Consider the following 14,684-nt stretch of genomic DNA (forward strand, 5'->3'; position numbering starts at 1 on the left):
ATTTATTTATTTAATTTTATGAGAGTATGTCTGTGTACCATATGCATTCAGGCATTCACAGAGCTCAGGAGAGGTACTGGCTCTCCTGGAACTGGAGTTACAGAGAGTTGTGAACACCCATAGGTGTTGGGTCCTATGCAAGAGGAGCCAGCACTCTTAATGGCTAAGGCAACTCTCCACATTAAATATACTTTGTGTACGTGTGCGTGTCTGTGTGTGGGTTTGCACATGTGAGTGCAGTGCCTCTGGAGGCCAGAAGAGGGCGTCTGATCTCTTGGAGTTGGAGTTCCAGGTGGTTGTGAGCCACTTGCCAGCTGTGAGTACTGGAAACTCAGGTCCTCTGGAAGAACAGTTTGTGCTCTTAATTGGTGAGCCATCTCTCCAGCCTTGGTTAATCTTAATTACCAATTTGGTGGCATTTAGAATCACCATGGAAACAAGTCTCTGGGCATGTCTCTGAGGGATTAGGTGATGTGGGAAGCCCCACTGTCCATGTGGGCAGCACCACTCCTTGGACTGGAGTCCCAAAATAAGTAAAAAAGAAAGAGAGCTGAGCGCCAGCATTCAATCAACTCTTTCTGCTTCCTTAGCGAGGAGGCAGCGTGACCAGCTTCCTCCAGCTCTTTTCCCCACGCCTCCGCACCATGACGGACTGACTGTACCCAGGGACGAGGAGTCACAATAAACACTTCCTTCATTAAAGACTACTTTATCAGGTATCTCGTCACAGTCAGAAGTAACCAATACACCTACTGTGTAGTCCAAAACTAGAAGCCACTCTTCCTGTCCAGCTGAACCCCAAACTGTTCACGATCCCCCCTCCTCTCCCTGCCCCCAGCCCAGTCTCTGGTAAGCACGCCTCTATTTTCTACTCCCACGAGATCCACTTTTCAACTTCCCCATGGAAGTGAGAACGTGTGGTTTCCGTCTCAGCCTCGCTTGTTTCACATAATGGAACGACCTCCGGGCTTGTGCACGCTGCCGAGAAGGGCAGAGGTTCCTTCTCTTCCCCTTGACTAGGACTCCGTGGCACTTAGGTACCACATCTCTCTCCAGCCATCAGCTGATGGCTCTGGGCTGACAGCTCTGGGGTTGGCTCCTTGCTCTGGCTATAGGGATAGAGGGAGCACACCAGTTTCTCCAGCACACTACTTCCCCTCCTATGGGTGTGCGTGCCTAGCGATGGGCTGCACAGCAAAGCAGGGCCTTTCTGCTTTCCGAGGAGCTTTCCACACTAGCTCCATGAGGCTGGCACCAACTGACAGTCCCACCAACAGCGTCTGTCTGTTGGTTTTTCTCTGCATCTCTGCCCAGCATTCATTACATTTTGTATTCACTTTTATTTTAGTATGCATGTGCCTGTGTGATTGGGGGTGCGGTGTGCATGTGCGCATGTGTGTGGGTATCAGAGGTTGGTGATGGGTGCCTTCCTCAATTGTTTTCTACTTTGGTATTTATTTATTTACTTATTTATTGAGACAGTTTCTCATTGAACCTGGAGTGCATTGATTTGACTAGACAAGCTTGCCAGAGAGCCCCAGGGATTATCCTGTGTACATCTCCCCAACACTGGGGCTACATGCATGCATGACTTTTATATGGATGCTGTAACCATGCTGAACTGAATTCCTTGTACATTGTATCGACTCAGACAGTAAAAATTAATTAAAAAATTAATTAACTGTGTTTGTGGTACAGCTTCCTGTGTGCCTTGGTTCAATTGTGAAGCTCAGAGGACAACTCTGGGAGTCTGTTCTCTCCTCCCTGGTTGAGATAGGGTCCATCTTGTTTCTGAGTTGTGTATTCTGGGATAGCAGCCCCGAGGACTTCTGGGGGATTCTCCTGTCTCTGTTTCCCATCTCACAGTAAGAGTGCTGAGGTTCGTACTGTTGGGAAAAGGTACCGCCCGTACCACCAAGAGAAAAATAGATAGATGGGTAGATGGATGGGCAGACAGATATCAAAAGGCAAAACTTGGCTGAGGAAATGGCTTTGGGGGGTACTGGGCTTGTTGTACAAGTGTGAGAACTTCAGTTCCCCAAAACATAGGTAAAGCCAGATATGGCGACATGAACACCTGTAATTCCAGTGCTCCTATGGTGAGAGGGGAGGTGGGGATAGGACACACAAGAGAATAATTGCAGGAAGTGCCATTTGCAGCAAGTCGCAGAACACACAGAGGTGGGGAGGACGGGAAGCTCCTTCTATTATCACATCATCTATGCCCCGTCCCCCTCTCCCACTCACTTAGAGACAGGGTCCCCCAGGGGCTGGTGGTGAGGCCAGGCTCCAGGGAGAGGTCCTCTCTGTCTTAGCAGGAGATACCCGTAAAGAGGACCACTCTCTCTTGTCGGCTCTCAGGGACAGTTGTTTCTGATCATCTTTGGGGATAGTGTCTCCTGATGCAGACTTGGGAGTTTTATGCTGGGCTGTGTGTAGGGGAGTCATGAGGGGCAACAGTGGGCATCCAGGGTGCTGGGTGTGTGGGCTCCTCATGGCTATTCCTCTCTCTCCTCTCCAGGAGGTTGTAAGAGATGGAGGGTGCTGGTCAATTCCCCTGGGGGCCCAATGTCCACTGTGATACCCGGTGTACCCCACTGTCTAATAGAGGGAGGCCTATGTGTGCCAGCTAAGGGGGTGATGGTTGGCTCTAGAATATGGACAGTGAAGAAGCGAAGGGCTAAGCTGAGTGGGAGGAATGGAGTCTTAGACTCTATGCCTCTCTTGGAGGAAGGAAGGGTCCCCTGGGCTACAGTGCAGACCTGGAGAGGGAGACTCCCCTCCCTCCCGCTCTCTCTGTCTTCTGCAGAGGCTGTGCCCTACCAGCCATTGTTCAAAGGTTAAAAATAAAGGTTTCTTGGCCCGAGCCCTGCTGGAGATCAGAGGGGCAGTGCCAGCCCAGAGCTCAATGACATCTGGCAGAATAAGGGGCCTTATCCAGCTCTACCACCACCATTGCTGGGAGCATGGAGGTCTCTCAGCCTCTTCTGGGCTGGCAGTATGGGGCGGCAGTACTTCTCACTGCACTTTTAGGGTGGGGTAGTGGAGCTGCCCCTCTCCAAGTCCCTAACAGTCCCTGACCAATGGGAGAGACACGTCCTCCTCCCAGTATCCTCCTTTCTCTATTAGCTAATGGTTCCACAGTAAAAACTAACAGCCCACAAGCCTGGTGTGCTCATGGTAATTGTTACCCCTGCACACAAGACGAAGCCAAGGCTCAGAAAGGGTTAGTAATTTGCCAAGTCCACACAGCTGACCGTGGAGGAGTCAGAGCTTATAATGAAGTCTTCTGGGCTTTCGAGTTGATGCCTTCACCAGGTAATCTGCCACCTCCTGCAACTGTAAGGTTCTGCCTTCCTGGGACTTCCCTTCCTCATCCTCTCTCCACAAAGACTTCTGCCTCTCAGGGGAGAGGAGACACCCAGTGGGGTAGCGGGGACACGGCCAACACGGCAGGGATACTGAAGTACGCTGAGGCCAGGGCAAGGTCTGTGTCCTGGTGTTCAGTGCTCACCCAGAACCTTGGGGCAGCCTTGGGGAAACGAGGTCAGACAGATGGTCACAGTTCAGGTGGGACCTGCCCGAAAGCTTTCTTCTCTAGACAGTGTCTAGAAGGTTTCCCGGAGCTCTTCACCTTCGCTGGCATCGGGTTTCACGTGTGACCCAAGAGGCACTCAGGTGGCACTCCTGAGTCACCCTACATGGTAAGCAGGAGATGGCAGGTGGAAGAGTTTCAAAAGGGGACGTCTCCCCACGAGCTTCAGCAGGCAAGCAGGGCCCTGCCTTCCCATGGTGGCACTGCTGCCAGCTCCCCATTCCAGACAAGTTCTGGTGATCCCCCATCCGCCCCCGAGGCCTCTGGTGAGGCTGGCACGTTGGTGCTGGCACCAGGAAACAACATTCCAGAACAACCCCCCCCCCATCACATTCCTGCCAACCTTAGATTCTTGGCAACATGGGAGAGCAGGGGCTTCAGGATGCTCAGGGTAGCAATGTGAGGAGCGTGGGGGGAGGGGCAGGTCCCCCCCCCCTCATCCACCAGATGGATCTCAGGGGCTGCCTCTTCCCCTATGGATTCAGTAGGACTGGGCAGAGGCCAGGTGGCCAGTGCCTCCTATTCTTCCTACTGTCCAAAGTGTTATAGGAAGAGACTGACTGGGCAAGACACATGTCCTCTCTGGTCAGTGACTCAAGGACCAACTGAAACAGGTACCTGAGAAGGTGCCTTCCATCGGCCAGTTTAGAACGCCAGGTGCTCTTTGTCTGAGCTATGGGGACTCAGACTTGCCCAACCTGTCACCATAGCAGCCCTTCAACCTCATCATGGGGGTGTCGCTCTTTCTTCCTTTGCCATCCTTCCCACCCAGTCACACTGGCGTCCTCGCTGTGTCTCCCTGCTGAACTCTGCACTTTACCCTCCTCCGGCCTTCAGGGAGTAGCCCAACCTAGGACTTCAGCCTCCTGGGCATTCAAGCCTCAGCTCAAATATCATCCTCACAGAAGCCTGCTCTGACCTCTTTCTTAAGCCAAGGCCTCCACCCACTCCGTGTCTGTCGATCAGATTTCTGGTGTGCGTCCTTTCTGCCACCCTGACACCGCTGACTTAGCTCTGCTCACTCCTGTTTATTTGCTGACTGTCCTTCCCTTGGGCTGTCACCTCCAGGGCAGGGACAAAGCCAGGCCATTTTCTGCCTTCCGCTCCCGGCTCCCAGTCTCTCCCTGGTGCTGGCTTCTGCAAGCATGGGTTATCCCTAAATCACTTTGGAGAAGTTCCTGAGATTCAGGGTGGGGCAAGGGGAAAGTCTCAGGACCTCTTGCCCCCATGGTCCATTTCCCAAGAGCAGGAGAGTGCCCTGGACCTGGAAACCCCCTGGGTCTGGTTGCCAAGGCATTCAGTTCCGGGGTGACCTCATCGCCTTGAAAGGAGGGTAACAGGGGCAGGAAGCAGAGGGTGCATCAGACAGACTAAATTTAGAGTGTTTGATTCAGTCTGGGTAGACAATATTCCTGGAGTCCCTATTGTTCGTGAGGGGCCAGAGGGCAGGCTGCCGGCTAAAGGGCAAGTCCTGCTCCATGCCAAGTTGTCTGGCACAGGGTGGTGGTGGCCGGGGTGAAAGCAGGGTTGGGGGTCAAGATGGAGCTGGAGAAGTTGGGTTGAGGTCAGGGTAGAGCGAGGTAGGTTTTGACCTCGGGGAGCACTGCCCTTCGGACTAAGCTCAAAGGTGGGAAGGAGATGCCCTGGACTAATGAGCCCTGGTGGTTTTCAGATTTTCATCACCAGCTCTTAGCTTCGTGATGTCACAGCTAGGAAGGTCATGATTCTCTACCTTGTTCTGCCATTGTCCTGGTGGGGGATCTCAGGCTCAGATCCAGGGACATTGTACCCAAGGCCTCGTTGATAGATACCCTAGTGTCCTGCTTGCTCTAGGCCGACTATCCCAACAGTGTCCCCGGCCTGATACTCTCCTCCTGGCGGAGGTGTTAGTTGCCTCCCTGACCTCATGGTCCTGTTGCCTGCTCCAGGCCTGCCTGGCAAAAGGACAGAAGAAGCTGGGCCTTCCTAGGCACCCAAACCTATTGCCATGGCAACGATGATCCAGCCCTGTGTGGTCTGGAGATGGGGAAGCTGGGGCTGAGGTGCCTCTGACTTAGCTAGCCAAAGCTGAGGAATGGGCTACAGCCCAGCAGGCTGCCCAGGCTAATCCCACTGTTTGGTCACACATCCTTCAGGGTGTCCTGTTTCTGCACCCACACTGAAGTCAGCCTCCGAGGGAAGGTGGCAATAGGGCTAATCTGGGGGGGGGGTGAAGACTCAGCGGGCCAAGTATTGAGACTCTCCTCTTCCAGCCCAGGCGCCACTCCCACTCCACAAGTCCACTGCTTGGCCCAGTTGCCCTGGAAATAGGGGAGGGGGAGCAGAACTTTCCGTAGACTAGCTCTGTATCCTGGCCTATGACAGGCAGGGGGAGGGGACGTGGTGATGCTCAGAGCTTGGTCCTGCCTCTGGCCAGCTCCCTGGCTCAGACTGGACCTGGAAAATGAAGCCACTCCCCTCAAAATCCCAAAGAGGAATTCCGAGGGTCTAGCAGCACACCTTGCACAAAGGCTTGGCCGGGCAGGGCCCTGTGGTGCAGGTCCCCGGGTACCACACTGCCCTCATACAGCCCACAACCCTGCCCTGGGAGGCTCCGAGACTGCTCGCTGCTTCTCTTGATTTCACACGGTGACTCACATTGTCATGTTCGCAGGGCTGAGTAACCACCTGAGTTATTTATACCCAGCCTAAGCAGGCTTCCTTCCCTCCTCCCAGAGCCAGGCTGGCCAGAGGATGGGTGGGGGTGGGGAGGAACCTGGAAGGGGGAAGGGGACTGGAAGGAGGCCGCCGAGGCACCCCCACATCCCCTCCCCTGAGGCGCCACCCCCATAAAGCACCCAAAAATAGACATGACTGTCCCAGCACAACAGGATGGGCCGGACCTATGGCATCGATGCATAGGATGACAGGGGATGGGGACTGGGGAGGGGGGAATTCCTCTCCTGAGCGAGTCACCCGTCTGGAAAAATAAAGAAGGAAAAAGCTGAAAATTTTTTCCTTCCATCAAAACAGGAAGAAGCTGGGGAGGTGGGGGATGGCGGGAGATGAAGGGGAGATGAGCGTGGAGGCTGAGGTGTCATTCTCCACCCTGAGGTGGTCTTCCCGGACTGGAAGCCCTTCTGTGCCTGTACATGGGCACCCACCAGCCAGCCTGGCCATCCCTGGGTGTTCAAGGTCTCACTTCTTCCCAGCATGTACCCTGATGCACACAGAGCCAAGTCCCACTCAGCCCATGTCGCACAGGCACGCTTACCCTCCCAGCACACCCAAGCTATTCCACATGGGAAATAGCTCAGTCATCTAAAGAAGGATCTGTCTGTCTTTCTGACAGGGTGTGGTGGTGCAAGCCTGTAGTCCCAGCAATTAGGTGGTTGAGGCAAGAGGACCAAGAGTTTGAGGATAGCCTTGGCTACCTAGCTAGGCGGTCACAAGCAAACTAAATCAACATGTCTTTGACTTTTGTTGTCTTTTGAGACAGGGTTTCTCTGGGTAGCCTTGGCTGTCCTGGAACTTGCTCTGTAGACCAGTCCTTTATGTGGAAACAGGGTCACACTGGCTGGCCTGTTACTTGTTATATACTAGGCTGGCCTTAGACTCAGAGATCTGCCTGCCTGTCTCCTGAGTTCTGCGTTTAAGTGCATATACCCCCATGCAGCCCTAGTTGTCCTGGAACTCACTCTGTAGACCAAAGTAGCCTTGAATTCAGAGATCTGCCTGCCTCTGCCTCCCCCGTGCCGAGTTAAAGGTGTGTGCCACTGTGCCCAAGAGTTATTATTTTTTAAAGATTTATTTCATTTCTAGTTATGTGTACGTGGATGCACATGTATTTGAGTACAGATGCCCTAAGAGGCCATAAAGGGGTCATGGATCCTCTGGAGGTGGAGGAACATTGGGAATTGAACTTGGGTCCTCTGCAAGGGCAGTTTGTACTGTTAACCACTGAGACATCTCTCCACACCATTCTTCTTCTTCCTCCTTTGAGCACTGTAGGGGGAGTCCTGGGCATTCAAGCCTAGGTCCAAGTCTAAGCAGCAGAGGATCTCCCAGAAGCCTTAGTGAGGGATAGTGACCACAGTTCCCATCTGCGTACGCTGGTGCCACACATTTGCCTCCATTCATTCCATTAACCCAACACCATCGCTAATGTGGCTGGCTTCGGAATGGGACAAGTCCCGGTCACAAGGCTGGGACCTGAGGGGTGCTGCTTACAATAGATAGAATAAAGGAGGTACCAGAGAGTCCCAGGCACAAGGAAGGATGGGGGGCAGGAGAAAGGGGGAGGGGATGAGAAGTCCATCTTCTGGATCCCACTGACAGCTCACTCAATGGCTTGGTGCAGGGACAAGCTGGATGGCTGGGGCCTATCTTCTTCCTGCACTGCACCCTGACAGTGGAAGTCACCAAGACCACTGGTCACCCGGCTACCTGACACAAGCTGTACAGTCATCTAGATCTTTCCGGCTCCCTGAGTCTGTAAACCACCCCTCAGACCCCTGTACAGAGTGGGCAGCCCTGAGGGTGAGCTGGCAGTGTCATGCCCAGATCTTTATGAGGAAGCCCCATGGTATGGTACCACATCGCAGGCATTTAGTGTCTGCATCCCCATCCTACAGACAAGGACACTGATGCCTTTGGCATTACTCCTCCAAGTCGGGATTCTACTTTCCTGCCTGGTCCACAGGGATAATGTGCTCTCCCCACGTGGCTGGGCAGTTGAGAAGGTTGATGCAAACCATAAAAAATAAGTGTATTTTCCCAGGTGTGGTGGTTCACACCTGTAATCAACACTTGGGAGCAGAGGCAGGTGGATTCCTAGTCTAAAGACACCCTGAGCTATATGGCTAGTTCCAGGTGAGTCTTGGTTATATACCCCAGACTGCAAAACCACACACCCCCAAAACACTGCCCCCCAAATAAAAATGCCATGCATAGTCGTCCGTGCCTTTCCTCCCAGCATTGCCTCTTTTTGAGAGGTAAAAGCGGGAGAATTGAGAGTTCCAAGATCTCTTGACTCCACCGTGAGTTAGAAGTTAGCCTGGGCTACAAGAGACTCTGTCTCCAACCAACCTACCTAAAAAATGAAATCAATTTCATTCCTTTAAAAAAATTTAAAAAGACTCCAGGTAGGCATGGTAGTGAATATCTTTAATCCCAGTACTGCCAAGGCCAAGGAGGAGCTCTGTGAGTTCAAGGCCAGCCTGGGCTACGTAGTAACACCGTGTCTCAAGGGGGAAAAAGGAAAGAAAAAAGGAAAAGGAAAGAAAATAGAAAGACTTTAGGAGGGGCTGGAGAGACGGCTCAGCAGTTAAGAGTGTCTACTGCTCTTACAGAGGACCTGAGTTCCGTTCCCAGCACCCATGTCACGTGGCTCACAACTGCCTTAACTCCAGCTCCAGGGAATCTGAGGCCTCTGAAGTTCAAGGGCATGGACATTCACAAACACACTCTGTCTGTCTGTCTCTCTCTCTCACACACACACTTTAAAATAAACACACATCTTTCTTTTAAAGGCTTTATTTGCTGCACATACAAGGGGAAGGTACAGAGACAGTCCACAAGAGTGGAGGGGGGATGGAGCCCAGGTGGACAGGCAGTGGTAGGGATGTGTTCTCCTCTTTGCCCTCTGGCAGATGAACAGGCAGGGGCCACAGCATGGGCTGCACCTTGGCAGAGCTGCTAAGGGCCTCTGTGTCCCCACCCGTGAGAACACCCTGCTCTTGCAGGCTGAGTAGCTTAAGTGAGTGACTACACAGAGAATTCGGGGCAAGCTGCCTGCTGAGCCCTGGGCCTCAGAGTGTGCGCCTTTGATGGGAAACCGGTGACTTTTATGTTGTAACAGGCTTCCTGTTCTTTTCACAGGCCCGCCACAGTTACACACAGTTCTGTCAAGCAAGCTGGTACCCCACCAAGAGGGGCTGCCTCTGTCCCTCCCTCCTGCCCCATTCCTTCCAGAATGTTCAGAACATGGCTGACAGCGCTGATTTACAGAGAGCTGGCGAACCCATCCCCAGAACACGGCTTGTCCCCCCCCCCAACTCCGTGCGGGGTGTGGTGCGTTTCTCCCGCAAGTGGCTCCCTGCCCTGGGCGAGCCCCGGGGTACACAGAATCCCTGACTTTTCACGTCTAACCCTAACAGGTCCCTCCAGGGAGCACATATGGTTTCTGCACCCCACAACATACCAAAGCTGGGCCACCCTAAGCCAGGCAACATGGTAGGCACCACGGAACAGGGCTCAGGGTGGATGCAGCCATCTCCTTGCCCTTGCTTTCCAGGGGCACAACTGCCCTACCCCCACTGTGCTCTACAGCTGAGGCGGCCATGACAGAGGCCCAGGAAGGGCCTCCAGGCTGACCCGAGCCTGTACTTTGCTGGTGCCCCAACCCTGGCACGGGCGCAGCTGGTGGGGGGGTGTCTTCTCCAGGGAGAAGGGACCTTTGTTCACTCCCGTAAGAAAGCTGTGGGTGGGCCTCCTCCCAGCCATCTGGGCCGGCTCTAGGACACCGGAGGACTCGGCTTCTCCCAGCCATTTCCAGGTAGGCAGCTCTGATTTGCTGGTCCAAACACTCACATCCTCTTCCTTGTCTGGAGCCTGGAGGATCTAAAAATGTTTCGGCTCTGCCTGGTGGCGTAAACAAACACTGGCTTCCCTTGCCCTGTGTACCTGACAGGCCCAAGGCTGCAGGATAGGCTCCTGTGGGTAGCCTAGACCTATGGCCCATCTGCCTGTTTTTCTGGGCTCCCTGCACCCTAAGACTCACAGCACAGGGGCCAGAGCCTCATGGAAGAAGGGAGTATCTATCCGACAGGAAGGTGAGGGCCCTACACGAAGACAAGCCCCGTTCTGAAGGCCTATGCTCCTTCCAGCCGTGGGCTGTTTTCCTAACACTGGATGCTGGGTTTGGAGGTGGGTGTGTGCACACATGCACCACCTTAGCATTATAAAGGTCAGCATTTGTACAGTGCCCATGCTGCGCCTTCGATGGCTGCGTGTGTGAAGTCATTTTAACCCATGAGGGGCTTATCGCTTTACTACCGAAGAGTTAACTGAGGCTCAGAGAGGTTAAGTAATTTTCCCGAGGTCCCACAGCTAGTGAGTGGACTTTAGATCCAGGCAGTCTTTCCCTGGGGGTTTGACTTTTTGGTCTCTCATCTGTAAAATGAGTGTGGGTGAGTGTGGGTGATGGCATTCTCTCCCCGTCGGCAGCTCTGAAGTGAGGCAGAACAGGGAGGAGGCCCCATAGGTCTTATCATAGGTTTCTTCCACAGGAAGGCAGGGGATGGCTGCCACACACAGGGGGTAGTGCATGGGCATTGCGGTCGCACAGTTCAGGGCTTGGACGCAAGGTCATTTGTAGCAGGGGAAAAGCATGGCTGCCAGGCACTGTTGAAGGTGGAGACCCTGGGAAGGAGCCACCTCCTTCCTTGGCATCTCCTAGCTCCAGCCAGGCCCCAAGTGACCACACCCAGGTGTAGATGGTGTCCTGGTCAGTTTTTTGGTCCACTCGACACAAGCTAGGGTCATCTGGGAAGAGGGAGCCTCAGCTGAGAAAACATCTCCGTCAGACGGGTCTGTGGGGGCATTTTCTTGATTAATGATTAATGCGGGAGGGCCCAGCCCACCGTGGGCAGTGCCGCCTAGATCAGGTAGGCCTGGGTTGTAAAAGAAAGCAGGCTGAGCAAGCCACAAGGAAGCAAGCCAGTAGGCAGCGCCTCTCCATGGCCTCTGCATCAGTTTCTGCCTCCGGGACCCTGCCTGGAGTTCCTGCCCTGACTTCCTTCAGTGAAGAATTGTGATCAGGATGCGAAAACCAAATAAACCCTTTCCTTCCCACACTGACTGCTTTTGGTCACGGTGTTTCATCACTGCAACAAAAACCAAACGAGAGCAGACAGTTTCAATGGACGAGGGCTGAGCCCACTCTAAAGTTGGCTAAGTCCCCCGTTGTGGACAAACCTACCCCAGCACTCAGAGGTCTGGCAGTCACTATACCACTTAGCACATATGGGTCAGAGTGTGGGGTGGGTGAGGCCCCCCCACTCCAAGGTCAATTCTTATTTCTAGCCTGACCCGACAGGGGAATCTGGTTCCTTCCTAACCCTAATGCAGAATTCAGGTCTTGTCTTCCCAGGTCTGAGACCTCCAGATCCACCTCTGTAACAATGGCAGCAGTGACGGGGCGGGGGGGGGGGGAGACACGATGGACAGACAGGACGGGATACACCTTAGATCTCAGATCCCCTGTGCTTGAGTTTTGTAGCATGCCACCTTTTAGGAGGGGTTTGGTGTCTCTGCAGAAGATGTCTCTGGCCAGGGTGGAGAGGGGGAAGCAGGCAAGGTATCTTTTTGTTCATTTACTGCACCAGCAGATACTCACCAAGAACCTCCATTTATGTTCAACTCAAGAGCGGTGTCCAGACAACTCTGTGGGGGTGCATACAGAGAGCCTGGAGCAAGTGTCAAGCCTGACAGGCTTCCTGGAAGAGGTGCCTGCTGTGTCTGTCGATCTTGGTGAGAGAGAGGACGGTCCTGGGAGAGGCTCGCCTGCAAGGAGGTGAACGGGGCTGTCCCAGCATTCATCTCAGCACCTACAGTCCCTGCTGCTTCTCCTGCCTCTGTGCAAAAGTGCCCTTGTGTGTGTGTGTGTGTGTCGGGGGGGGGGTAGGCTAGAGAGATTAAAGGACATTGCTGCTCTTCCAGAGGAGTGGGGTTCAATTCCCAGCACCTCCATGGTGGCTCATGTAATTTCAGGCCCGGTGGCTCTGACGCCCTCTCCTGGCCTCTATGGTTACTGCATGCATGTGACATACCCACACAAAACTCCAATACATAGGTTAAAAAAAAAATTATAGTGCCACTGTGGTCATCATCCCATTACCTGCAGGAAATAGTACAGCATGGTGGATTACAGATTTGGGCTCTGTAGCTGGACCCTGGAGCCCAAGCCGTGGCACCACCACTTACTGGTATCATGTAAACTAGTCCAAGGTGCTGAGTCCCTGTGTGCTCCAGTTTTTATGCTGCTACCAATGGACTAACATATCTCCCAGAAGCACTGAGGGGGTGTGTATGCTCCACTCAATGCTGGCTCTATCACTGTATTCCTAGAAACGAACATGGTAAGGGGGAGCTCACCCAGCTGTCTGGTGGAAGCAGTTTTAAATCTTGACACGGGATCTAGTGTGTTGGACTATCTCCTTGCAATTTGGCTGGCTAGCTTGTCTCCCAGCACATCTGTCTGTCCTGAGTGGTGGTCCTATGGAGAAGTATCTTTTTTTTTTTCAGGCTGGTCTCGAACTCACAGAGACCCGCCTGCCTCTGCCTCCCGAGTGCTGGGATTAAAGGCGTGCGCCACCACTGCCCGGCATTGGAGAAGTATCTTTTGTCAGCTTCCTACAACCCTGTGAGGAGGGCAAACCCTTTTCACTGCGCTGAGGTACAACCAACTGCATGTATCGGTTAAAAACAAAGTTAATGTGTGTGTGTTGTTGTGTGTGCATACGTGCAAATGTGTGCAGGTGAGTGTGGAGACTGGAGAAACTCGGGTAGTCAGACCACCTCCTTTGAGACAGAATCTCTCATTGGCCTGAAGTTCACTGATTAGAAAGGCTGACCAACAAGCTCCGATCTCCACCTCCCCAGCATTGGGATTACAAGCGTGTGCCGCTCTGCCGGGTTTTCTCGATGAGTTCTGGGGAGCAGACTTAGGTCGTCATGTAAGCACTTTATCAACAAACCTATCCCCCAGACCCCCATCCTAGGAACCTATCATCAACCACAAAGATGGCAAACACTTCCAACCCCCTATGGTTTTCCCAGGCTCCATTGAAATTCCTCTTTTGCTCCAATTGCATCTCCAAGTTATAGAGGAGGAAAGCAAGGTGCCACTGGAGAGGGTAAATAACCTGCCCAAAGGTCACCTGCCCCAGGCAATCTCCCAGCCACTGGGCCACTCTGCTAGCTGGTCATTTGGGTAAGTGGATGCCTGGAGTCATGTGTAAAGAGGCCTGGGAGGTTCTCCTTCACCCAGCACCACCCTCTTCAGGGCCAAGAGAGGCAGTAGCACCACTCAGCTTGTGTGGGGTTGCAGGCTGACATGGGGACCAAGGAGCGGTGACAGGCAGCAGAAGTAGCTGAGGACAAGGTGCCCTAAAGGCAGGAGGCAATGCAGTGAGCCTGCTGGTCTTGTGGTGGGTGCTGGGCCAACAAGCGTGAGTATGACTGTGTCACTGTGACTGCTGAAGGCAGGGACACAGCAGCTCCCCGAGCTGGGGGTGGAAGGTGTTAACTGTGAGAGTGCTGGTGTGGGTGGGTGGCCTCTGGGCCTGGAACTGGGGGACATAGGGAGGTAGTAAACACCCTGGTGATGGTGGCATCTTGGTGGCAGCCTTGTGAGGATGCTTGCTGCAGGGCTGTGGGGGTTTGTGTGACTTTGCAGTTCAACAAATTCAAATCCAGCCCATGCTGGCATGGCAGCGCCTTCTGTGTGCCAGGCAACAAGCAAGGAGAGGCAGACCCAGCTTGTAGCTGAAGGGTTCCCACTGTGGGTTTAAGAGTTTTAACCTTGAGGCTGGTGTGCGGTGGGATGCTTTCTGATCATTCTGACATTTAAGCCACCCAATACCCTGTCCCCATTTAAAGAAATGTATGGTGAAGCACAGAAGAAAGTGACTTGCCCAAGGTGACCCAGCTACTCAATTAGACAGGACCTGAATCTAAGCTGCCAGGTTGCAGAGCCCCAGTCCTTCATCATCATGCCTTTGCCAGGCTGCAGATGTCTGGTTCTGGGGTTCAGGGGCTACACTCCTGGTCTTGGTCCTGGCCCTGCAGACATGCCCCTAAACACAGGTCACTGTGCCAAGGGGTGGGGCCATGGTTCGCCTTCAGTACTTGCCAAGGGGCTAGATTTACCACCAGAGGGGCTGCCTGGCTCTCAGAGACCCCTTAAGCTGCAGTCCTCGCCTTAGGCCCTCTCTTGGCTCCTGCCCCCCTCCCGGCGCTGACTCGGGGCCAGGGGAGGAAAGGCTGTCTCCACCCACCTCTAGCACTCTCCCTTCTCCTTTATAAAGGCCGGAACAGCTGAAGGGTG

This window comes from Alexandromys fortis, unplaced genomic scaffold (assembly GCF_014885135.2).
Source record: "Alexandromys fortis isolate MF-2015 unplaced genomic scaffold, M_Fortis_MF-2015_v1.1 scaffold_157, whole genome shotgun sequence".
Classification (NCBI taxonomy): domain Eukaryota; kingdom Metazoa; phylum Chordata; class Mammalia; order Rodentia; family Cricetidae; genus Alexandromys; species Alexandromys fortis.